We start from the raw sequence: 26442 nt of genomic DNA, 5'->3' as shown, positions 1-26442 counted from the left end.
AGTTACAGATGGAACACGGGCCATGGCAACGGGAGCGCAGTGGGGATGGGGACGAGCCCCCTTAAAGGTGGGGCAGCTTAATACATACCTACCCCCCAAAGTTAAGAATCCCAACACATTACACTTCAGTCCTGTCTTCAGCGGCTCTTCCTGACCATCCCCTCATGCCTGACCATCCCCTCATGCCAAGCTGCTCCTCAGTTTAGTCTCAGAAGCGTGCCGGAGAAGACGTGCCCAACAGCATCCAGCCTACGCTGCTGCGGGCTACGCTGGCCGAAGAGCAGGAGCTTAAAGAGGAGGCTGAGACCGTGGTCGGGGAAGTGCTGGATGGGGGAAGGCGCTGGATCAGTCCCTCCATGTCTTCAGGAGGGCTCCCCATGGGGTTGGCGGGAGGTTGTTTGCCAGTGCCAGAGAGGCAGAGCCTTTGGACACTTCTCCTGCGGAGCGACGGCAGGAATTTGGACTGGTGGCTCGAGAGATTGTGGCGAGCGTGTTGGGGAGCTTTGGGCAGCGTTTGGTCCTGAGGAGGTGTGCGGCTCCTGGGGCACAGAGCCCCCGCACAGCCCCACCAGGCGGACAAGAAAACGGTTGCCCCCAGGGGGTGCCTTGTGCCTTCCTTCCTTCCAGCCAGGCCATACTGTGTCTGTCTGAGCATCTTCCCTGCAATGTTTTCCCTCTTCTTCCTCCCTCCCACAGCCTGGGTCAGGCGAAGACCCAGCTTTTGTCTCCTTTGGGAAGCTTTGTGGCCGGGCTATGGGAGGGGCTGCTCCAGCTCTGTTGAGCCGGGGTTCTGGCGGTCCTTGTGTCGAGATCCTTTCTCCAGGGCTCTTTCTCCTCAGAGCAAGCAGCCCTGCACAAAACCCTTGTTCCCACCGCTCCGGGGACGGACGCTGGCGTCTCCCCCTGGGGACCGCTCTGCCACCTGTCCTTTGGGTCTCCTCGCTGCGCAGCGGGGAGGCAGGTCTATTGTGGAGGCCCAGAACGGTGCAGCGGAGCAGGTTCGAGCAGCCGGTGCCAGGGCTCACCCAAAGAGAGCTGCAAGCAGGGAATGGGAAAAACCAGGGCCGGAGGAGATGGCCCTAAATCAGGGTTCTTCACCCGCTGGGCAAAAACCAATCAACACACTGAGTCGAGATATTTGGCTTTATTTCAGTTCTGCAGAATCGGGTGCCGGGCGTTTCACAACAGCCAGCACACCACACGTTTCCGACAGTCCCAGGTTCACAGTGATGAGATACAGCCCATGGGTGAGCTACAGTTCCCTTACCAGCCCTCATCAGACACACGCATTCAAGTCCAAGTTTGGAACGGTTTGGGAGATCCCCCTAATTAGGCCAATTAAGGTTTAATTTCAGGAGTTCAGCTCAAGTTCCATCAAAGTTCTACTACAATTCTATACAAAGCGCTCCTGTAACTTTTTAACCATATTCTTTTGACATCCCTACTCTAACATTATTCTAACCCATGAATGTACCAAGCACTCTCTTTTTCCTTCACAAACAGTACAAAATGGCTTTTATTACAAAAAAGGTAAAAACCCCACTCTCTCTTTCCTTCAGAAACAATACAAAATGGTTTCTATTACAAAAAAGGTAAAAACCCCTCTCCCTTTTCCCTTCAGAAATAGTACAAATTGGTTTTTAGTACAAAAACATAAACCCCCACTATCACTAGCACATGCTGCAAAATCTACACAGAACAAATGCACCCCCCCTGCCCACAGGAAAACAAACACAGTCCAGGGAAGGGCCCAAGACGGGAACCCCGCGATGCTGCAGCTGCTCCGCGGCAGGACAAGGTTCAGCGCAGCTCCCGAGTCTCTGCCACCGGAGCAGCAGCTTTGGCCTTCAAGGTCTTCAAGTTCCTGGCCGGCCTTTGCACAGCACTCAATCCAGTCCCGCTTCTATTTTCCGTCTTGCGCCAGCTGCGTCTGCGGAAGGGACACCTGAAAGAGGCCAAAGGCCGAGCTCAGACAAGCCCACGCTGGTAGGACCAGCCCTAGCTCCACGGTACCGGCTCTCGGGGAAGACGCACCCTCTAACGCCAGCCCCGACAAACACTTGCTCTTCGGGGAATGGAAGTCACAGGTTCCCAGAGTCACCCCGGCCTCACCTCACACTATCAACAAGTTGACTTTCTCTCTGGCTTACCATTCACACGTACAACCCCGAGACATCACACGGATATGAGAGAGAGAGGTTCCTACAGGATTAAGTCACCCAACTCTCCTTTCCAAGAGAGAGACTGGGGCTACTGCCACCTTACTGCCACAGGCTTTTTCCTCAGCAGGAGAGTTACTGGTTACACAAGGCACTGAGGAACTCTTCTGCTCTCATCTGCCTTAAAAACGTGACAGCTAGCGCGTGAAAAGGGAAAATGGGAAAGCTCAACAAGACGAGCAAGACTCAAGGGGAACGTCCTTAGACTATTCTCTATTTCCCATCCATTCCGTTTTCTGAGTTTCCTCCAATCCCTCTCCCACCCTGCCTGACCCACAGGCACCACAGAGACCAGACCGCGGTGAACGATGCTGTCTGGCCATGGCCAAGGGACGCGTCTGACTGGGTATTCCCACTGCCTGCCGGCCTCCCTTCCCGATGGCCAAACAAAACTCGGGCCACAGCATCGTGCAGAGCTGTGCCCATCAGCACAGCCACAGCGGCTCTGGATGAGAGCTTTCCTGCTCCTCACCCGGTCTATACTGGGGGGCTGCTGCCATCGTTCCTCCATCTGGCCAGAGCCTCCTCCCACCAAGGAAGATCCTGGTCTCACCTGCTGAGACACCGGCATCTTGTGCTGGTCAGACTTGGAGAGAGAAGATCCGCCTGCATCTGGCAGCGCCCGACCTCTGCAACATCTCCTCAGCCTCCTCCGTTCACGTTCCACCTGCACGTTAGATAGGAGAAAGGGTCACAGAAACCTGCCACCACACAAGGAGCAAAAGGACCTCTGGACATCCTGGCAAGGAGATGGCTGCTCACAGACTGTGAACTGCACCACAGAACGCTGGGGCCAAAAAGCACTCCAAGTAGCCCACGGAAGAGAGCGAGCAGGAGGAAAGAGTTCCTGACACAAGAGTGTCCAATGGGTGCGGATGGGGACACTGGGGCAAGAAGGCTGGTACCGCAGTGAATGTGCATTTGCGAAGGCAACGGGGTGCCAGAAGAGAGAGAAAAGACAAAAGCGTGTGGCCACAGGGGACAGTGGGAGAGGGAAGGAAACAAGCCGAGGACTCCACAGTGCTGCCTCTGGAAATGCGGTGTCTTCCAGAGGACCGTGATGCTGCGCAGAGGCGGCGAAAGCCTGGTCTACCTCCTCCAGAGTCCTCCTGAGCTCAGCACTGTATTGCTTCAGCTCCGTCTTCTCCTGGTCCAGCCTTGCAACTGCTCGCTGCAGACGTTCCAGCCGCTGCGACAGGAGTCTCTTCTCCGAGAGCCAGGACAGCCGCTGCCCTTCTGCAATCGCCTGCTGGGCATTCAGAGAGCAGATGATGGGAGTGGTGCCACAGAAAGGAGAGAAGGGCCAGAGTCAACACATCGCGGAGAGTGACCATGGAGGAGAGGACAGTGCTACGTCCCTTCTCCTCCTCCTCCTGGCCCACAGCCCAAAACAACACTCTCCCTTCCCAGGGGCCCTCCTCCACATCACCTCGGAGAAATCCCTGCGCCAAAAGAACACCCTGAAAGCGCAATGAAGCCTTCAGCCTCACCAGCCAACGGTACCATTTCCATTCTCTCTAATACCCTGGGAAAGCTGGACCTCAGGAGTCTCCATCTCTGAAAGCCTCCTCTAAGCACCATCAGTGTCGCTGCTGTTCAGCCATCCTTACAAAATTCTACTACGTTTAGTACATTCGCTTGGTCAACTGTGCCCTTTCCATGCCAAATCCCAACTGCCACACATTGCTTCATCTTGCCTAGATAGGAGAGAACCAACCACCCACGCACAGCTCTTGGACTCGCATTAATTTTAACGGCAAGCTGCGTAGTTCTTTCATTAGTTCTGGGCTTGACGGAAAGCGTTTGAGCAGCTGAATGGTGAATTACTAGCAAACATTTTCTTCTCGGCCCAAGCACAAACACAGGCTGGGCAGAGAATGGATTGAGAGAGCCCTGAGCAGGAGGACTTGGGGGTGATGGTCGATGAGAGCCGGCAACGTGCACTTGCAGCCCAGAAAGCCGCCCGTATCCTGGGCTGCATCCCCAGTAGCGTGGCCAGCAGAGCGAGGGAGGGGATTCTGCCCCTCTGCTCTGCTCTGCTCTGGGGAGAACCCCTGCAGTGCTGCCTCCAGCTCTGGGGCCACGAATATCAGCACACGGACCTGTTGGAGCGGGGACAGAGGAGGCCACAGAGATGCTGCGAGGCCTGGAGCCCCTCTGCTGTGAGGACAGGCTGAGAGAGTTGGGGGGGTTCAGCCATACCCTCGTGCCCTCCTCACAAGACAGGCCGCGAACGCCAGTACCAGGAACAAGGGGCCTGTTCCGTCTGCTCCAACACCTCTGTCAGCCGCCAAAGGACAGAAAGGAAGGAACAAAGTTCCCCCGCCTGCAGCTGGCAGCAGCGTTAGGAGTCTACTCCATGGCGGGCGGGAGGCTGGGAAGATCCCAGCCCTTTGCTGCCATGCTTTGGCTGGGGACCACCCAACCTTCTGTTGAACTCCTCTTACGCCCACACGCAACCCGTGCCTGCATTTACTGTCCCACCAGAGTCCTGGGGGTCTCCACGCTCCTTCCAGGACGAGCCACTGGCTCTGCTGCCTGGCCCGGCACCGTGTCGCCCGGGACAGACCATTGCTGCCATTTCACACGCTCAGGCTGTTCCTCTCCTAAAGCCAGCCCACAAAGCTTGCTTGAAGCATTCAGAAGCATAGTGTTTCCTACCACGTCCTGCAGGAGCTTGTTTATCTCCCCTTGGTGGTCGGCCTCCCGAACTTTGAGGGTGTTGGTATGCTGCTGTCCTTTCTGCAGGAGCTCTTGCGCCATGTTTTGCCGTTCCCGCTTCAGGAGAGACCTCTCCGCTTCCAGCTCCCACTGAAGGCACTTCACTTCCCCTGCAAACACGACAAATGGCAAGAGTCAGAGTCTGCACAAACAGCGGCTCTGACTTTACTGACCTTACGCCCTTTGAGTTTCCGTGGAGGAGGGGTCTGTCTCCAGCTCCTTCACTCCTCAGAAGCACTGCGGACAGAGAGCTGCTTTCATACCACCTTCCCCAGGCACGGGGTCACCAGAAACGGGAGGCTCTCACCTTGGATCACCTCCTTGGCCTGCGCCACCGCGTGAAGCTGGGTTTCAAGATGACTCCTGCTGATCTCCAGCTCAGACAAGTGCTGCTGAGCCTCCAACAGGCTGCATTCCAGGGTCTCCTTCCCTGACCTGCAAAGCGTGAATACAGAGAGAAAGGAGCTGCTTGCTCCTGACACCCACAGGGAGTTGTTCCAGGAAGAAGCGGTGCAAGATCCCTACCCCTGCCTACGGAAAAAGGCTCGCCTGGAAACTCCTACACAGAGAGCCTATTTCTGCCCTTCAAAATAGCAATGCGGGCCCCTGCGAGGGGATGGCCAGGCTTCCCTTGTCACCTGGCAGCACACAGAAAGCCCAGCCGAATTGGACTGCAATAGCCAAATCTTCACTTGCTGGGGTCTGATCCACGACACACGGGTAGCTGCGCCCACCAAGCCTGTGCCAGCAAGCAAAACTTGGATGGACAACGGAGGATGTATCTTCAAGAAGGAGAACAAGCACACAGTTCCGATTACACCGGTCTCTGGCAGGCCAAAGTAACTATGTCCATTTTAACAGACATCAGTGACGGGCAGGAACCCCTGAAGGCTGGCGAGAATTCAAGAGAGGGTTCCCTGCTGCTGGTGTCACCAGCTCTAGCTCCTGCACCACACTAACACCAGTTAGCTTAGAAACAGAAGGCCCTCCACATTTTCTGCAGGAGCCTCTGGCTTCTCCCGAAGGGCAGCGTCCTGCTCACAACCTCCATAAGCAATAGCCGTCAATTCTGAAGATCCCACCTCAAACTACGTGACAAGGAAAGATCGATGTTCAAATGCACAGAACAAGAATCCAAGACCCGAGAGAAACTTCACGTTCTGGGAAACGTCTGCGTGGTTTAATTATGGCTCCGTTCAGAGCCCACTCGGCTTGCTGTGGACGTCACAGAGGAACACGTAAGGGGGCATAAACATGAGCCCAACGCTCAGGAAAGCTTTGCCAGCTTCAGCTGTCAGAAAAATAACCTTCAAATCAAGGTAGACTTTGGTTTTTTTGCTTGAAATTCTTCCATTTTCTGTCCATGGAAGCGAAAACATGTGAAAAGCACACAGGATGCAATCAGTCCCCGTGTAACCACCGTCACCTTTACCATTACAGACATTAAAGAACGTCCTGCCCAGGGTCTCCTCCCTGCCCTTACCTGGCCTCTGCCAGCTGCTCCGAAAGGCCTTGTCTCTCCCGCTCCAGGGCTGCCAGTCGCACCTCCAGGGCAGCCTTCTCCCGCACCAGCAACTCCTTCTCTGCGCACACCTCGGCCAGCGCGTGCCCTTGGCGAGAGGACTCCTGGCGCAACTGCTCCAGGCCACTGCGAGACGACTCTTGCTGGCGGGAAACCTGGAAGCGGGACAAAATGCAGTGAGAGTCCTTGCGTGCAGCCCTGGCTTTTGCCCCAGACAAAGGCTCCAGAGCTACACAGTTTGCTGCTTTTGCCACATGGGAGAACAGTAGAGTCGTGGATGCAGTCCTCTCTCTGCAACTTACCAGAAGCCAAAAAGGAGGCCAACACGGACAGCTTCACCCAGCCAAGCAGCCACATGCCCACCCAGAAGCACCAGGTCTTTGGTCTCACCTCAAGGAGTTTCTCTTGGGCTTCTTCCTTCTCCTCTGCCAGGACCCCCAGCTCTACCCGCAGCTCCTCTTGTTGCTCCTCTGCTTTCTTCAGCAGCTGCTCCAGGTGGGCTTTCTCTGCACAGAGCTCGCTCTTTGTTCTTTCACACAAGCTCAGCTTCTCCTGGGCAGAGATCTTTGCTCTCTCCATCTCATCCACTTTACACAACAGAGCCTCATTCTCTTGCTCCAGCTGCAATCACAGAAGCACAGAGGAAATCAAATACAGCAAGACTTACTCTGAAGAAGAGGAGAGCAGCAACTCCACATCCCCTGCGTCTCGCTGACATACTCCCAGGTCAGCGCTCCCAATAAGCACGTGCCCACAAACTACCCCAAGGAGCCTGTGTGGTCTCATCACCATTTCCCAAGGAGAACAGCACGTTCCCTGGCGTCTACTGACACGAAAAAAGCATCTGTGCTGGTCTTGCTATCACAAGGTGGCCATACCTTCTCCAGGGCCACTCTAAGATCATGCTTCTCTTCCTTCAGCACATCCCTCTCAAGGTGCGATTCCTCCAGCGCCTCTCTTGCAACTACCAACTCATGCTGTAACACGCAGCGTTTGTCTTCGAGTGCCACTAAGTCCTTCAGTCTGTGAGAAGGGGAAAGACAAACAAGTTGTCAATGTAAAAACATTCTCCTTTCCAAAACCAGGAGCACATACTGTGTCCCAGATATGGCAGTTGGAAGGATTTCCAACCGCTTTGGACCTACACCTAAATGCCACCGGCATTTCCTGACTAGAGCTGCATCGCTCTTTGTCATGGATGAAACGTTCGTCATTGAGAAAGTAAATCAAGCTTCCAGAAATCACAGAACGTTTCCAAAACGTTCAGGTACTGGCAACAGCTTCCTGCCTCTTAGCTCACCAAGAACCAGTTCACAGCAAAAGCACTGGAATACGCCACCTCTTTGCCAGTCTGGTCTTACCCAGAGGAGCTTCTGGCAGTCAGACGATTTTTGCCGTCCTTTCTGTTGAAGGCAACCGTTTGACTCGGGACAGAAACAAGGCTGTGCAGAACGGGTGTGTTTGCAATGTGAACACAGCCCACCTATGAATGCAAGAGGCAGCCCCAGAAGAGAACGGTGCTAACAGCAAAGTTTAAAACACCTTTACCTGTCCTGAAGCTCCTTCTTCTCCAGCTCCCCCTGGGCTTGGAAGGACATCACGCTGGAGTTTAGACGGGAGCACTTTGCCATTACAGACCCAGAAAGCCTCGTTTGCTCTGCCTTCAGCTCTGACAAATCTCTGCAGAAGAACAAAGGAAGAGCCAACGTTCACACCACCAGCTCTATCAGCTGACTCGCTTCTCACGCACGTAATGGCGCAAAGAGGAAAAGCTGCCAGGAAAGATGACATCTCGGCTGGGGACAAATCATTCCCCTGACACTCTGGGGTCAGGACACACCTTGGCGAGCGACTGCTCAGACACTCACGACAACAGCCACATAATAAACTTTTCAGGAAGGCGGAGGAAGAATAAGCCTAAAACGGCGTAACGAAAAAGCACAAAGAACACAAGAACCAAGGCACGCTCGACGCATTAAGGAAGGTTCATCATCCAGGAAGATAAATGGCTGACAGTAACCCAGAGTCTGAAGTCGCCTGCTGACACCAGCAGCAGACACTATCACGGCTACGCTGCTCTTGTTTGTGTAGAAGGCAACTGTGAGAAAGGAACCTCACAGAGGTGTGAAGGGAAGGTACATCTTTTCTGCCAGAGATCGGGCCTCAACTTCTACTCACCGGTTCGTGGCAGCCTTCATTTCCAGGAAATGACGGCGGAAGGTGACCATCTGATGCCACAGCCCGAGCAGACGGTCACGGTCACCCCTGAAGTAGTTCTCATAGAGCTAAAGATGCAAAGACAAAAAGAAATGCCAGTTCAGCCTCCGCCATCACTGTACGAGTCTTTCCGCTGGCAGAGAGCACAACCACCATCGCCAGCTCTCCTTGAATAACTATTCCGACAGGGCAGCAAGGACTGAGGAGGCACCGCAGAAGCAGCCCCAGCAGACCTGCCACCTGCCTTCAAAGAAGGCAACATCCACCCTTCTCCTGCGGGAGGGGACATCAGCAAAGCAAGCTGACCCCGAGTCAGCACCTCGCCTTGCAGAGCTGTCTCACACTCTTGCTGGAGGAAGACAAAGACAAGCCCCTCCAAGACCACCGTCCCATTTGCTAGCGGTGACGGAGGCCTGTCTTCTTCTTCCCTTGGCTGCTCTGAATCTCAAAACACACAGACCTCTCTGCTCTCACGGCTCTAGACGGAGATTTAAGAACCATCAAAAAGACGAGCGCTCCCGTGTCGCTGCCCTACATCGTCCAGCAGCAGCAAGCATTTGCCTTCAGGACCCAGCAGCACGGCCACAGCAGGTGGGCCTCTTCCGTCACCACAATTTGCTGACACTCCCCCAGCACCCTCTTAAAACTGTCGCGTCTGCTATCGACTTGGTCAAATCATTGGTTTATATCAATAAATATATTGCTGCTTCTCTCTTAGGAGTGAAGTCTATCGCTCCATCCGCGACAACCCCTCTCTTCTGCTCGTCAACACCAACACATCCTCAACAGAGCCACAGCCTTCTCACAGCAAGTTCAGCTGAGCCTCACCTCACGTTCCTGGCGCCACTCGCGCTCCTTCGCTTCCAGCTCCTCCCGCGCCCTCATCCAATCCGCTGTCAGCTTTCCAACATCTTCTTTGAGGGCTGAATTCACCTCTTTCGCTTTCTCCAGGTGCTCCTGCAGCAGACTGTTCGCTTCGGCCAGATCCTCGCACCTTGCAAAGGGAGGAACAGCCATGAGGTCACTGAACAACCCCGATCCACAAGCAGCATCCCCGGGATTTCCCGGCTCCCCCAACACTGACTTTGGTCTCAAACTGAGAGGCAGGAAAAGCGCTTTCTAGGATGAACTAAGATCTCTGGGTGATGGCCAACTCATGTGCTTCTCCTTGCTTTAAGCCTTCAGTTTCCACCTACAGGTTGGCTTTCCCCTTCCTATGCAACTCGGACGATGCCCACAGTTGACGGCTGCCTCCCCTTCATGCTGCCTCATCACTGGACGCATCACCTTTCTCTAGCGTTGCCCCCAGTCCCTCACCTACTGCACCAGGGCAGCGTTTAGGCTGGAAAGGGACCCTTGGAGCTCACCCGCAGGAACGCCCCGCTCCAAACAGAAGCGGTCAGCACACACCACTATTACTGCCCCACACAACAGGTTGGGCACCTCTCTCCTTTCCAAAGGGCTTGCCCCAACACTTCCCTTGCGGAGACTGCCTACCACTGACAGGTTTTCCCTCCCTGCCGTGAGCATCCAGGATACCGAGTAGGAGGGAACGCTTCTTCCTTGTACCTTTGCTGCTCCTCTTTCACCTGAAGCAGGGCTTTCTCCAGGGCCTCCGTGCCTTCCCACCTGCCTGGGAGGCATCCCTGAAGAAGAAAGCGAATGGTTGGTCCAATTCTTCCACCTGAAGCCCAGGAATGCTCTCCTACGCTCCCGCCCTTTCTTTCCTAGATCTGCTTTAGCCGGCAAGCAGAACGAAAAGCACAGAGCCAGCTCTCTCTGGCCGACGCCAGCGTTCTCGCCTTCCAAAACACTGTCTGTCCACCCATTCTATTTCAGAGACAGCCCCAGAACAGGCAGCAAAGCCCTCTCCCGAGACCCAGGACGAAACGCTCCCCGGCAATAAAGCACCCCTGCACACAACTCAAATCCTGCATTTCTGGGACTGCTGGCTGCTCTGAGAGCGGCAACTGGGCAGAACAGGGGCGGGCAAACTCGCAGCGCTTCTTGAAACCCTCCGGGAGCACAATCTTGCTTTCCCCTGCCATGGCTCGGGGAGCTTTTTCGCTCCCGAACGCTACGGCCGCTCTCTTCAGTTCGCGCCCTGCGCACTCACCGCTCCTGCTTCCAGCTGCTGCTCCAGCTCTCGGCAGCGGGTCCGGTACTGCAGGACCTGGGCGCAGACACGGCATAAAGATGAGCGAGTGCAGCCGGGGACGGACCCGGCTCCTCCGGCACCGGCTTTTCTCTCGCTCTCCGCAGCCCGAGCTCAGCCCGCGCCACGGCGCTGCCGCTCCGACACCGAGTCCCTTCGGGACCGGGAAGCTTCGCTTCCCCCGAGCCCGGCCAAGCCCCGGCGAGCGGCTCGGGGGTGACCGCGGACGGGACGGGGCGGGGCGGGACGGGACGGGACGGGACGGGGCGGCTCCCGGGGCCTCCCTCCCTCCCTCCCCCGAGCTCCGGGCTCGGCGCCGTCCCGCCCGCGGCAGCGCAGGGCAGGGCCCGGGCAGGACCCCGCCGGGGCCGCGCCTTCGCCCCCCGAGGGCTCCGCCGCCGAGTCCCGTCCGCGGACGGCGCGGGCACCCCGGCCCGGCCTCGGGGAGCTCCCCCCGGGCAGGCGCCCCCGCTCCTCACCTTCGCCTGCAGCTTCCGCACCAGCACCGCTTGCCGGTGCCGCGCCTCCTGCGAGCTCTGCAGCCGGCGCTGCAGGGAGGCCGGGCCCGGCGCCGCCATGCCCCCGCTCGCCGGCCGGGCTCCGCCGCCTGACGGGCGCCGCCGGGAGCCGCGGGGCGGGAGGGACGGGCTCGCTCGGGGCCGCTCTGCGGCGGCGCTTTCCTGCGGGCTGCGGGGCTGCCGCGGGGGAAGAGGCCGCTCCGGCCGCGGTTCGCTCCGGCCGGCTCCGCTCGGAGACCGTTACCGGCCCCGGCCGACGCTGGGGGCGGGAGCGGGGGGAAACGGTCCCCGCGAGCCGCGTGTCGGGGGGGGCCCGCGACGGCGGGCGAGAGCCGGGGCCGCGGGGACGGGCCGTCGCCCGGGGAAGGCGGCGGCAGCGCCGGAGCCTCTGCCGGAGGCTGCGGCTTCGGCCCGGGCTGCCGCGGGAGCGGGGGGCCCGGCCCGGGGCGAAACGCCGACGTGCCCGGGGGGAGCTCCCGGACCTTGTCCTCCCCGACGGCCGGCGCGAAGGGCCCGGGCCGCCAGCAGGGAACGGGGAAGCCGGGGCGGGAGGGAAAGCTTCCGAGTTCCAGGGCAACGGGCTCCGGGAATAAAGCGCTATTTCATGGGCTCAGGGGGGAAACACGACAAACGGGGCTCAGTCCCCTTTGCCCCCCGGCCTCGTCTGTCCTGGGAGTAGAGAAAGGCTGCCAAGGGACACCGCAGCGAGAGCACTATCACCACACTCCCGCGGCAACGGGAGAAATCCTCGTACCTCCCCATCATTCAGCTCTTGCCTTAGTTTAGCCTTTCAGCTTCAACACCAGAAAGTTACATCCAAGTGATGGAAACCAACAAATTCCCTTTATGCTGACACACAGAACGACGCTGTCTCCCAGAAAAGGTAGTCAGGAGATCAAGTTTTGGAAAGGAGAAGTCAGGACAGTATTCCTGTTAGACTGCAACACTGTGCCAGAATCCTCTCTGGTTTGTATCGAAGAACGAGGGTGAGTCAGAACAGGTAGAAAGGGTAGAGGAGAGGGTCACGTAGCCAAGGGCCACTTCCTACAACTTGTAACCGATAAGTCAACTACAATATATTTCTCAGGTCTGCATGAACACACACAAAGTACCTGCAGTAAGGGGCAAGGTTAGGCTTCAAGGCTTGAGTCGCCAGAACCTTCCCTGGGGAGAGGCTCTTTCCTCTAACCAGGTCATCCCATTTGTCAGCCCACTGTGATTTAAAGATACAACCAAAGCCAAGCTTGGCCAGAACAGCTGCTTCCTTTCTAGTCCTCAAAGACCATTAACTTGGGAGCTTTATTCCTGAAATGCATCCATGAGCCCTTGTCATGATTTCAGAGGGACTAGGCAAAGATTTGCCCCGCAAAAGTAGCCGGTATAAAAGCAGTCGGACTGATCTGCACGTTTCATAGACTTGCGTGCCTTAAACGTGTTTAAGGTTCAACCTTAAGGTGTTTCAGTTTCAAACACCTTAAAGGTGTTTAAATGCTCGTCAGCTGTCCCTTGTTCCCGTGAAAGCCAAACCAGGCACACAGTGATGGCAGGACGACCAGAGCATCTGCCCAAGAAAGGCAGAAGAGCGCCTTACCGTGTCTCTCGGCCCCTGGAGTCACGCGATTGCCACCTTTATCCCACCGCTGCTTAAACAGGTTGTGCTCTACCTCCAGCTGCTGCTCTCCTGCTCCCTCCATGGCTTCGATGCTCAAATCTGAAAGCAGTGAGCAAGGGAAGTGGTCTGTAAAGGCACAGTCATTATGGCCTGTGGTGGGCTGAGGAAGCATTCAACCCGTGAAAATACAGACTCTTTCAGCCAGGGGGACAAGAATGTGCCAAAGTGAAAGGCTGTGTATGCTTGGGGCCGAGTGTCACCCAGGGAAGAAAACGCACGTTGCAGCAGCCGAAATGCCCCTTCCAAATACGGGGTTGGGTTTGGTGTACAAGAAGGACTGTTTCCAGCTGCCACAGAAAGCGTTACCCTGAAGGGTAATACACTTAAGGCCAAACAAATCCACAAACCAAGCCCCTCCAAGCCCATAACCATCTTCACAAACACCGCTTCAGGAGCACAGCTTAAAACTGGTGGAAAGCTGCCTCCTACCTCAACCCCCCCACCTTCAGCTGTCTGACTCCTTGTCTGACTCCTTGTGGGAGTGGGGTGTCTCTGAGGGTGCCAGGGATAATTTAGACGTTTCCCGAGAGCGGTTCCCGAAGGGCAAACTTTGGCCTGCTTAGGAGCATGGTTGAGAGTGTCCCTTGGGGGACAGTCCTGAAGGGCAAAGGTGCCCAGGAAGGCTGGTCTCACTTCAAGGAGGAACTCCTAAAAGCTCAGGAGAAGGCCACATCCCCAAGTCCCAGAAAACGAGCAGACAGGGAAGACGACCAGTAAATTATCCACGAGCAAGCAATGTGCCCTTGTCGCCAAGGCGGCCAACGGAATTCTGGGCTGCACAGGGAAGAGTGTGGCCAGCAGGTCCAGGGAGGTCATTCTCCCCCTCTACTCTGCACTGGTGAGGCCACAACTGGAGTACTGTGTCCAGTTCTGGGCTCCCCAGTTCAAGAGAGACAGGGAACGGCTGGAGAGAGTCCAGCGGAGGGCAACAAAGACGATGGAGGCATTGGAGCATCTCCCTTATGAGGGAAGGCTGAGAGAGCTGGGACTCTTTAGCCTGGAGAAGAGAAGGCCGAGGGGAGACCTTATTAATGTTGCCAAGTATCTAAAGGGTGGGTTTAAAGAGGATGGAGACAGAGTCTTTTCAGTGGTTCCCAGTAACAGGTGATGGGCACAAGGACCCTTGGGGCCTCCCTGTAGGGCTGCCTACACTTTCTGCATTCCTTGTGCAGTGGAAAGGGTCCCCTTCTTGACCTCTCCTGTCAGGGGACACTACACCCAGGAATCAGCAGCTCTCTGCCGTTTGGCAGGACTCGGAGCGAACCCACCTTCTGCAGCCTTAAACCCCTCCCCTGAGCAGCCCGTGGGGGCGAGCAGCCCGTGCAGAGCAGGGTCGGGAGAACTGGACCTGGCGAAGCAAAGCTCCTGCTGCGCTGGTGGATGAGCCTGGGACCCCCGGCTCTGCAGCGCAGTCGGGGCTCTGCCCCTTATCTCAGCCCTTTGCCGGCCAGGGCTGCTGCGGGGGCACCAAAACTCTTCATTCCTGCACCTGTGAGCAAAAAATAAACAAGTCATTTCCCCAGCCAACGGTGAGAGTGCTCATCCCTCCTCCTCCCCCCTCACCTCCTCCTTTCGCCAGTGGGCAGCAACCCCACTCCCGACACCAACCTGGGGGGGATTCTGCATCTCTGGGGCCTCAGCCCAGAGAGAATTTTCATCCCGAGCCAGCCTGTCCCGTGGAGAAGGGGCAATAAAGAGCAGGTCACAGACAACCTCCCATCGGCACGTTTGCTGGCAGAAGAATGCAAGCACCAAATAAAGACATTTTCAAAAAACGAGCAGTACTATGTTTTCCATTCTTCTTGAGCAAAAGGGTTTTGCTGAAGTGTTTTCCCCTTCTGGCAACAACCAAAGTTCCATATTTTGGCTGGGGCAGGCAGCAGGGCTGAGGACCCTCCGCTTGCCTCGGCAGCGGCACCTCGTCCCGGCTTGTTGAGACCCCCCCCTGCCGCCACCCCCCGCCCCATCCCGGCTGCCCCCCGCCCGCCTCAGCCCTGACACATGCCAGCCAGCGGGGCTGGCACCAAGGAGCGCGTCCCGCAGCCTCCACCCCACCGCTGAGGGCGATGCCTTCCCCTCCCAGCCCACGGGGGGCTCGGCAGCAGCTTGGGAAGCCTGACCCACCGGGCACTCGGCCCCCGCCTTGCCCTGGCACCTTTCCTCCGAGCCAAGGCACCGGGGCTTTCCCTCCGTTGCTCCCTGCAGCTCCTTGAAACTCCTTTGCGCTCCCCACAACTCACTGCCGGGCACAAAAAGATGCCCCCAGTCATCCCCGCAAACATTTTATTGCTGACTTCCCACTTGCCCCCCACCTTGCCCCTTCTGCTCGATTGCTCTTTAAGCAGACCTTTCCCCAAACCCGCCCAACACCACCCTCGTTACCCAGCTCATCTGGGATTGTTACAGCTCTGCTGAAGTTAATGCCCTCCCAACACCATCATCTTGGGGCACTCGCTACAAACTCACCAACACCAGGGGTGAGCTCAACTCAAGCCACAAGGAGGAAAGCTCTCGCAGGAAGGGTCTCAGCATGCGGGGGGGAAGGGAGAAGGATGGCTTTGGGCAGCAGGATCCGAGTGGAGACCGGGTGCAGGCTGCTCCCTGCAGCGCCTGACCCTGGGACAGCCCGGACACCTGCGAGTCCCTGGCTGAAGCCCCTGTGTCCAGGGGAGCCTTGACAGCCGGGGGGGCACGGACAGCTCGGCTCCGCCAGCCGACACCCACCGGACACACACACACAGCCCCGACCCAGCCACACGGAGAGAGGGGACCCCGCATCGCCCCCCGACTCCGCACCCCAGGCAGCGGCCCCTCCGCAGCCCGGCCCCCACAGCCCGACCCCCGCCCGGGCAGTCTCCCCCAGGGACAGGAGCAGCACGGCGGGGCGCCGCCGCCCGCAACCCCCATGGCCGGCAGCGCTCCCCGACCGCCTCCGCGGGGAGGGCACCACGCCCCGGCCGCCGCTAATGAGGCGCTAATGAGCCGCCGCTAATGAGGGGGCGGGCGGGGCCGCGGCTCCCGAGCGCCCGGCGGCAGCCCCGTGCCCGCAGCCCCGGCCCCCCGCGGCTCCCCGCATCCCGCACCCCCGGCCCGCACGGCATCGCCCCCCCTCGCCACTCTGCCGGCACCCACGGCTCCCCGCACCCCGACACCCTGCGCCCACCGCACCCCTGCACCAGCTCCCTCTCCCCAAAGCCCCCCGCAGCCTGCGCTGCCCCCTCCACGGCTCGCCCCGAGTGGGGACCAGGGGCCGGGGCCGCTGCCAGCAGCAGGAATGCCGGCAGGCTGTAAGAGACGGGCTGGAAATTCCCTGCCGAGGGGCAGAAGGCCCTCCAAGCCTTCAGTGGAATGCCTCAAACGCTCGCAAGGAAATAAATAATGCAGGACCGGCCTTCAAGGAACTGGTAAGGCCAACACTTCTGGCACCTGAAAGCGTGGGAGGACTGTCTTGTGAAGACAGGATTGTTCTGCCACTCGTGTGGTGAGCTCGCTAGTTCTCAGTTCTCCAGGCCATTGTGTCCAATAAGTGACCTTTGCTTCATTATCCGCGAAATGCGTATGAAAGCGCACACCCTGCATATGCTAATGAAGATTATAGAGATCACGCTAAACACGTATGACTATGACACTCGTCTCTCCACCCAAACCAAGCTACACCTCACCTGGGAGAAGGGAGAAGCCTGGGACGAGGCTGTCCTCAGCAAGGGGGGTTGGACCATGCTCATTCAGCAAACAGAAAAGGGGAAAATAAGTGCCCCTAAGGGGGAACAAAGAAGAAACAAAAGAAGAAGATCATGCCTGGGAAGATCCTTCCCAAGAAAGAAGACCATACCTGGGAAGATTTTTCCAAGAAAGAAGATCATGCCTGGGAAGATCCCCTGAAAAAGACGCTGGAACCAGGAACGGTGATCTCTTTATCTCTGTCTTTTCCTTTCTCTATCTCTCAGTTTCTCTTTACTCTTACAGCTGTTAAGTAACGACCTTAAGTATGACCTTAAGTACCGCTTGCTATAAGTTGTCCTGTACCTGTTGTTAAGTAACACAGTGCATACCCCACCACTTGCCATCATTTGTCATATACCTAACCAATTATTGTGGACTTGTTAAGACCTATACTAACCATTTGGGGAAGCTAATAAATATTTCTATATGGACCTTCAGATTTATCTCACCTTAGTGCGCACTGTTGAGGATTTATGAATCTGAAGTCACTTACTCCCCCTCTTTCCTGGGAGTGGGACGTGACACAGGGCAAGGAGGGCTTTGCTCCGGGCTTCGGCTCTGGGCACGGCCCCGGGTAAAGCAAGGCAGAACCAGAAGCAAGGACCCGAGTGTGGCGAGGTTCAAGGCCTTAAACATCAGCACCTACAGCTCCAAAACCTTCTCCCCTCATCCTTGTACCAGCCATTCCCAAGGATGTCATGGCCCTCGGCTGATCAGTTTGCATTTTGCAGCTCTACGGCCCCATCCTGGCTTGTGCCCCATCCCTCCCTTTCCTTTCCCTCCAGCAGCAAGGCAGCAGCAGGTTTCCTGCCTGCTTTGATGGCATCATGGCAGGGGTCGGTCATGGCAGAGTCCGTGCTTGGCTGGGGACCCCTTTGCTGTTGGGGACCCCACTCCCCAGCAGCCCATGAACCCCGCTGGTGCCCAGGGACGTCCCTTCCATCAGCCACATCCCATCTGTGCACAGGGACCCCCTGCCCCCGGGGTGGCCGTGCCACCACCCCCAGCCGCCTCCAGCCCCGCCATCCCTGAGACACTGGAACCACAATTCTGCAAATGCCACGGGTGCCCAAACAAAGGCAAAGAGAACTTGGGTGTGAAAAACATGAACACAACTCTTTATTAACAACAACACAACTACCTACAACTACTGACAAAAACACAAGTAACTACAAAACACAACGGTAGAAATACAACAACTAGAGAAATACAACAACATAAAAACTATAGAAATATAACAACTATAGAAATACAACTATATACACCTCCTCCTCTTCACAGCTCCAGTACGTTGCCCAGAACTCCCACTGGTCTGCTGCCCCTGGAAGAAAAGCCAGCGGCACGGCCGTTTGGCTAACGAGCAGCGCCTCACCCAGCAGAGCTGGGGCTTCCCGAGCCGGCTCAGCGGCAGCAGCTGCTTCGGGTCGGGCTTCACCCGATGGGCATTCAATGGCCACAGCCCTGGGACACGCTGGGGACAGCGGGACTCTGCCGCCAGCGCTGAGACCCACCTGGGCTCGGGCTTACACTTGCCTGTCCCGGCCCTAAGGAACCGCTCCCGGCCCAAAGCGGACGGGGGCTCAGGGCAGCGCGGTGGGGGCCGTTGTGCCGCCAGCACGAGGGCAGCGGGTGCCGTGTCCCTGCAGTGGGGACCGCCCAGCCCAGCCCCAGCCCCAGCCCGGTGGCAGGAGACCCTCCCTCCCTGCGGGCAGTGCATGGGGAGCACGTGCCTGTCCTGATGGCGGGTCCACATCCATCGCCTCCTCCTCCTCCACATCCACCTCCATCTCTTCCACTTCCTCCTTCTCATCAACCTCCATTTCTTCCTCTCTCTTCACACTCCTGGCAGCATCCTCCGAAGCCTCCAGCGCAAGTTCTAACATCCTAAGACAAGAGGCAAGCAGAAAAGTGCATTGGTCCTGCCCTGCCCAGCTGAGGGGACCCACGGGACAGGTCTCTCCACGCCCCTGCCCCTCTCACCACCTGGGGAGAGCCGTGGGCACATCCCCAGCAGGAACTGGCTGGACCTGGGCAGCTCCTTGGCCACCAGCACCCACCAGAGCTGACGCCCCAGCGCCTGCAGCTGGAGGCTCCTTTGCTTCTGCATCTTCATTATTTTGGTGTTTCGCATGGTCTTCTGGATCTGATGGTGCAGAGAGGGCAGGGGTGAGCAGCCCTGCTCCCTGCAATGTGGGGCCACGAGCACAAACCCCGGGGCCCCCACACACAGATCCCGGCCCACGCGTGGTGTGCCTGGGCGCCCAGAAGCTCCTTACTCGGTGCAGATGGCCTTTGGGCTCGGCGCTGCTCCGCTGGCAGGGCTCAGCTCCCACGGCTCCAGCCTGGAAAGGGGCAGCGCAGGCACCGGCTCAGGCTCCGGCCAGCACCCGCCTGCTCCCGGCGAGCATCCCTGCGGCACCAGCCCGGGGCAGCCTGGGCTGTGTGTGGGGACGTGTCCCCCCGCGCAGGGATGCTGCACCCCAGCAGGGCATGAGCAGCCCAGAAGGGCTTCTGCCAGCCCCTGGCCTTGCAGGGGTGGGGGGAGAGGGCGAGCCAAGCTCCTGGCACCACGACTACGGGGGGCTGCCCACCTCCAGGGGGCAGGGATGTACCTCTGCCAGCACACATGGATTCTTCTTCATCGCCTTCATTATCACAACGCTAGGGGAAAGAAATTGGGATCAGGCGGGATGGGAAGGGAAGGGCTGGGTCGAGGGTCGGAGCTGTGAGGAGCAGGAGAGCAGGGCTGTGTGGGGAGCAGGAGAGAAGGGCTGTCGGGCGCAGGGCAGAGGGGATGCGTTGTGCCCGTCGCCAGGGACTGGCAGTTACAGATGGAACACGGGCCATGGCAACGGGAGCGCAGTGGGGATGGGGACGAGCCCCCTTAAAGGTGGGGCAGCTTAATACATACCTACCCCCCAAAGTTAAGAATCCCAACACATTACACTTCAGTCCTGTCTTCAGCGGCTCTTCCTGACCATCCCCTCATGCCTGACCATCCCCTCATGCCAAGCTGCTCCTCAGTTTAGTCTCAGAAGCGTGCCGGAGAAGACGTGCCCAACAGCATCCAGCCTACGCTGCTGCGGGCTACGCTGGCCGAAGAGCAGGAGCTTAAAGAGGAGGCTGAGACCGTGGTCGGGGAAGTGCTGGATGGGGGAAGGCGCTGGATCAGTCCCTCCATGTCTTCAGGAGGGCTCCCCATGGGGTCGGCGGGAGGTTGTTTGCCAGTGCCAGAGAGGCAGAGCCTTTGGACACTTCTCCTGCGGAGCGATGGCAGGAATTTGGACTGGTGGCTCGAGAGATTGTGGCGAGCGTGTTGGGGAGCTTTGGGCAGCGTTTGGTCCTGAGGAGGTGTGCGGCTCCTGGGGCACAGAGTCCCCGCGCAGCCCCACCAGGCGGACAATAAAACGTTTGCTCCCAGGGGGTGCCTTGTGCCTTCCTTCCTTCCAGCCAGGCCATACTGTGTCTGTCTGGGCATCTTCCCTGCAATGATTTCCCTCTTCTTCCTCCCTCCCACAGCCTGGGTCAGGCGAAGACCCAGCGTTTGTCTCCTTTGGGAAGCTTTGTGGCCGGGCTATCGGAGGGGCTGCTCCAGCTCTGTTGAGCCGGGGTTCTGGCGGTCCTTGTGTCGAGATCCTTTCTCCAGGGCTCTTTCTCCTCAGAGCAAGCAGCCCTGCATGAAACCCTTGTTCCCACCGCTCTGGGGACGGACGGTGGCGTGTCCCCCTGGGGACCGCTCTGCCACCTGTCCTTTGGGTCTCCTCGCTGCGCAGCGGGGAGGCAGGTCTATTGTGGAGGCCCAGAACGGTGCAGCGGAGCAGGTTCGAGCAGCCGGTGCCAGGGCTCACCCAAAGAGAGCTGCAAGCAGGGAATGGGAAAAACCAGGGCCAGAGGAGATGTCCCTAAATCAGGGTTCTTCACCCGCTGGGCAAAAACCAATCAACACACTGAGTCGAGATATTTGGCTTTATTTCAGTTCTGCAGAATCGGGTGCCGGGCGTTTCACAACAGCCAGCACACCACGCGTTTCCGACAGTCCCAGGTTCACAGTGATGAGATACAGCCCATGGGTGAGCTACAGTTCCCTTACCATCCCTCATCAGACACATGCATTCAAGTCCAAATTTGGAACGGTTTGGGAGATCCCCCTAATTAGGCCAATTAAGGTTTAATTTCAGGAGTTCAGCTCAAGTTCCATCAAAGTTCTACTACAATTCTATACAAAGCGCTCCTGTAACTTTTTAACCATATTCTTTTGACACCCCTACTCTAACATTATTCTAACCCATGAATGTACCAAGCACTCTCCTTTAACTTCAAGAAACAGTACAAAATGTCTTTTATTACAAAAAGGTAAAAACCCCACTCCCCCTTTCCTTCAGAAACAGTACAAAATGGCTTTTATTACAAAAAAGGTAAAAACCCCACTCTCCCTTTCCTTCAGAAATAGTACAAAATGGCTTTTATTACAAAAACATAAAAACCCCTCTCCCTTTTCCCTTCAGAAACAATACAAAATGGCTTTTATTACAAAAACATAAAAACCCCTCGCCCTTTTCCCTTCAGAAATAGTACAAAACGGCTTTTAGTACAAAAACATAAACCCCCACTATCACTAGCACATGCTGCAAAATCTACACAGAACAAATGCACCCCCCCTGCCCACAGGAAAACAAACACAGTCCAGGGAAGGGCCCAAGACGGGAACCCCGCGATGCTGCAGCTGCTCCACGGCAGGACAAGGTTCAGCGCAGCTCCCGAGTCTCTGCCACCGGAGCAGCAGCTTTGGCCTTCAAGGTCTTCAAGTTCCTGGCCGGTCTTTGCACAGCACTCAATCCAGTCCCGCTTCTATTTTCCGTCTTGCGCCAGCTGCGTCTGCGGAAGGGACACCTGAAAGAGGCCAAAGGCCGAGCTCAGACAAGCCCACGCTGGTAGGACCAGCCCTAGCTCCACGGTACCGGCTCCCGGGGAAGACGCACCCTCTAACGCCAGCCCCGACAAACACTTGCTCTTCGGGGAATGGAAGTCACAGGCTCCCAGAGTCACCCTGGCCTCACCTCACACTATCAACAAGTTGACTTTCTCTCTGGCTTACCATTCACACGTACAACCCCGAGACATCACATGGATATGAGAGAGAGGTTCCTACAGGATTAAGTCACCCAACTCTCCTTTCCAAGAGAGAGACTGGGGCTACTGCCACCTTACTGCCACAGGCTTTTTCCTCAGCAGGAGAGTTACTGGTTACACAAGGCACTGAGGAACTCTTCTGCTCTCATCTGCCTTAAAAACGTGACAGCGAGCGCGTGAAAAGGGAAAATGGGAAAGCTCAACAAGACGAGCAAGACTCAAGGGGAACGTCCTTAGACTATTCTCTATTTCCCATCCATTCCGTTTTCTGAGTTTCCTCCAATCCCTCTCCCACCCTGCCTGACCCACAGGCACCACAGAGACCAGACCTCGGGGAACGCTGCTGTCTGGCCATGGCCAAGGGACGCGTCTGACTGGGTATTCCCACTGCCTGCCGGCCTCCCTTCCCGATGGCCAAACAAAACTCAGGCCACAGCATCGTGCAGAGCTGTGCCCATCAGCACAGCCACAGCGGCTCTGGATGAGAGCTTTCCTGCTCCTCACCCGGTCTATACTGGGGGGCTGCTGCCATCGTTCCTCCATCTGGCCAGAGCCTCCTCCCACCAAGGAAGATCCTGGTCTCACCTGCTGAGACACCGGCATCTTGTGCTGGTCAGACTTGGAGAGAGAAGATCCGCCTGCATCTGGCGGCGCCCGACCTCTGCAACATCTCCTCAGCCTCCTCCGTTCACGTTCCACCTGCACGTTGGATAGGAGAAAGGGTCACAGAAACCTGCCACCACACAAGGAGCAAAAGGACCTCTGGACATCCTGGCAAGGAGATGGCTGCTCAGAGACTGTGAATTGCACCACAGAACGCTGGGGCCAAAAAGCACTCCAAGCAGCCCACGGAAGAGAGCGAGCAGGAGGAAAGAGTTCCTGACACAAGAGTGTCCAGTGGGTGTGTATGGGGACACTGGGGCAAGAAGGCTGGTACCGCAGTGAATGTGCATTTGCGAAGGCAACGGGGTGCCAGAAGAGAGAGAAAAGACAAAAGCGTGTGGCCACAGGGGACAGTGGGAGAGGGAAGGAAACAAGCCGAGGACTCCACAGTGCTGCCTCTGGAAATGCGGTGTCTTCCAGAGGACCGTGATGCTGCGCAGAGGCAGCGAAAGCCTGGTCTACCTCCTCCAGAGTCCTCCTGAGCTCAGCACTGTATTGCTTCAGCTCCGTCTTCTCCTGGTCCAGCCTTGCAACTGCTCGCTGCAGACGTTCCAGCCGCTGCGACAGGAGTCTCTTCTCCGAGAGCCAGGACAGCCGCTGCCCTTCTGCAATCGCCTGCTGGGCATTCAGAGAGCAGATGATGGGAGTGGTGCCACAGAAAGGAGAGAAGGGACAGAGTCAACACATCGCGGAGAGTGACCATGGAGGAGAGGACAGTGCTACGTCCCTTCTCCTCCTCCTCCTGGCCCACAGCCCAAAACAACACTCTCCCTTCCCAGGGGCCCTCCTCCACATCACCTCGGAGAAATCCCTGCGCCAAAAGAACACCCTGAAAGCGCAATGAAGCCTTCAGCCTCACCAGCCAACGGTACCATTTCCATTCTCTCTAATACCCTGGGAAAGCTGGACCTCAGGAGTCTCCATCTCTGAAAGCCTCCTCTAAGCACCATCAGTGTCGCTGCTGTTCAGCCATCCTTACAAAATTCTACTACGTTTAGTACATTCGCTTGGTCAACTGTGCCCTTTCCATGCCAAATCCCAACCGCCACACATTGCTTCATCTTGCCTAGATAGGAGAGAACCAACCACCCACGCACAGCTCTTGGACTCGCATTAATTTTAACGGCAAGCTGCGTAGTTCTTTCATTAGTTCTGGGCTTGACGGAAAGCGTTTGAGCAGCTGAATGGTGAATTACTAGCAAACATTTTCTTCTCGGCCCAAGCACAAACACAGGCTGGGCAGAGAATGGATTGAGAGAGCCCTGAGCAGAAGGACTTGGGGGTGATGGTCGATGAGAGCCGGCAACGTGCACTTGCAGCCCAGAAAGCCCCCCGTATCCTGGGCTGCATCCCCAGTAGCGTGGCCAGCAGAGCGAGGGAGGGGATTCTGCCCCTCTGCTCTGCTCTGCTCTGGGGAGAACCCCTGCAGTGCTGCCTCCAGCTCTGGGGCCACGAATATCAGCACACGGACCTGTTGGAGCGGGGACAGAGGAGGCCACAGAGATGCTGCGAGGCCTGGAGCCCCTCTGCTGTGAGGACAGGCTGAGAGAGTTGGGGGGGTTCAGCCATACCCTCGTGCCCTCCTCACAAGACAGGCCGCGAACGCCAGTACCAGGAACAAGGGGCCTGTTCCGTCTGCTCCAACACCTCTGTCAGCCGCCAAAGGACAGAAAGGAAGGAACAAAGTTCCCCCGCCTGCAGCTGGCAGCAGCGTTAGGAGTCTACTCCATGGCGGGCGGGAGGCTGGGAAGATCCCAGCCCTTTGCTGCCATGCTTTGGCTGGGGACCACCCAACCTTCTGTTGAACTCCTCTTACGCCCACACGCAACCCGTGCCTGCATTTACTGTCCCACCAGAGTCCCGGGGGTCTGCACGCTCCTTCCAGGACGAGCCACTGGCTCTGCTGCCTGGCCCGGCACCGTGTCGCCCGGGACAGACCATTGCTGCCATTTCACACGCTCAGGCTGTTCCTCTCCTAAAGCCAGCCCACAAAGCTTGCTTGAAGCATTCAGAAGCATAGTGTTTCCTACCACGTCCTGCAGGAGCTTGTTTATCTCCCCTTGGTGGTCGGCCTCCCGAACTTTGAGGGTGTTGGTATGCTGCTGTCCTTTCTGCAGGAGCTCTTGCGCCATGTTTTGCCGTTCCCGCTTCAGGAGAGACCTCTCTGCTTCCAGCTCCCACTGAAGGCACTTCACTTCCCCTGCAAACACGACAAATGGCAAGAGTCAGAGTCTGCACAAACAGCGGCTCTGACTTTACTGACCTTACGCCCTTTGAGTTTCCGTGGAGGAGGGGTCTGTCTCCAGCTCCTTCACTCCTCAGAAGCACTGCGGACAGAGAGCTGCTTTCATACCACCTTCCCCAGGCACGGGGTCACCAGAAACGGGAGGCTCTCACCTTGGATCACCTCCTTGGCCTGCGCCACCGCGTGAAGCTGGGTTTCAAGATGACTCCTGCTGATCTCCAGCTCAGACAAGTGCTGCTGAGCCTCCAACAGGCTGCATTCCAGGGTCTCCTTCCCTGACCTGCAAAGCGTGAATACAGAGAGAAAGGAGCTGCTTGCTCCTGACACCCACAGGGAGTTGTTCCAGGAAGAAGCGGTGCAAGATCCCTACCCCTGCCTACGGAAAAAGGCTCGCCTGGAAACTCCTACACAGAGAGCCTGTTTCTGCCCTTCAAAATAGCAATGCGGGCCCCTGCGAGGGGATGGCCAGGCTTCCCTTGTCACCTGGCAGCACACAGAAAGCCCAGCCGAATTGGACTGCAATAGCCAAATCTTCACTTGCTGGGGTCTGATCCACGACACACGGGTAGCTGCGCCCACCAAGCCTGTGCCAGCAAGCAAAACTTGGATGGACAACGGAGGATGTATCTTCAAGAAGGAGAACAAGCACACAGTTCCGATTACACCGGTCTCTGGCAGGCCAAAGTAACTATGTCCATTTTAACAGACATCAGTGACGGGCAGGAACCCCTGAAGGCTGGCGAGAATTCAAGAGAGGGTTCCCTGCTGCTGGTGTCACCAGCTCTAGCTCCTGCACCACACTAACACCAGTTAGCTTAGAAACAGAAGGCCCTCCACATTTTCTGCAGGAGCCTCTGGCTTCTCCCGAAGGGCAGCGTCCTGCTCACAACCTCCATAAGCAATAGCCGTCAATTCTGAAGATCCCACCTCAAACTGCGTGACAAGGAAAGATCGATGTTCAAATGCACAGAACAAGAATCCAAGACCCGAGAGAAACTTCACGTTCTGGGAAACATCTGCGTGGTTTAATTATGGCTCCGTTCAGAGCCCACTCGGCTTGCTGTGGACGTCACAGAGGAACACGTAAGGGGGCATAAACATGAACCCAACGCTCAGGAGAGCTTTGCCAGCTTCAGCTGTCAGAAAAATAACCTTCAAATCAAGGTAGACTTTTTTTTTTGCTTGAAATTCTTCCATTTTCTGTCCATGGAAGCGAAAACATGTGAAAAGCACACAGGATGCAATCAGTCCCCGTGTAACCACCGTCACCTTTACCATTACAGACATTAAAGAACGTCCTGCCCAGGGTCTCCTCCCTGCCCTTACCTGGCCTCTGCCAGCTGCTCCGAAAGGCCTTGTCTCTCCCGCTCCATGGCTGCCAGTCGCACCTCCAGGGCAGCCTTCTCCCGCACCAGCAACTCCTTCTCTGCGCACACCTCGGCCAGCGCGTGCCCTTGGCGAGAGGACTCCTGGCGCAACTGCTCCAGGCCACTGCGAGACGACTCTTGCTGGCGGGAAACCTGGAAGCGGGACAAAATGCAGTGAGAGTCCTTGCGTGCAGCCCTGGCTTTTGCCCCAGACAAAGGCTCCAGAGCTACACAGTTTGCTGCTTTTGCCACATGGGAGAACAGTAGAGTCGTGGATGCAGTCCTCTCTC

Source organism: Rissa tridactyla, chromosome 12 (genome assembly GCF_028500815.1).
Source record: "Rissa tridactyla isolate bRisTri1 chromosome 12, bRisTri1.patW.cur.20221130, whole genome shotgun sequence".
NCBI lineage: Eukaryota > Metazoa > Chordata > Aves > Charadriiformes > Laridae > Rissa > Rissa tridactyla.
Note: the sequence above shows the minus strand (reverse complement) of the source record.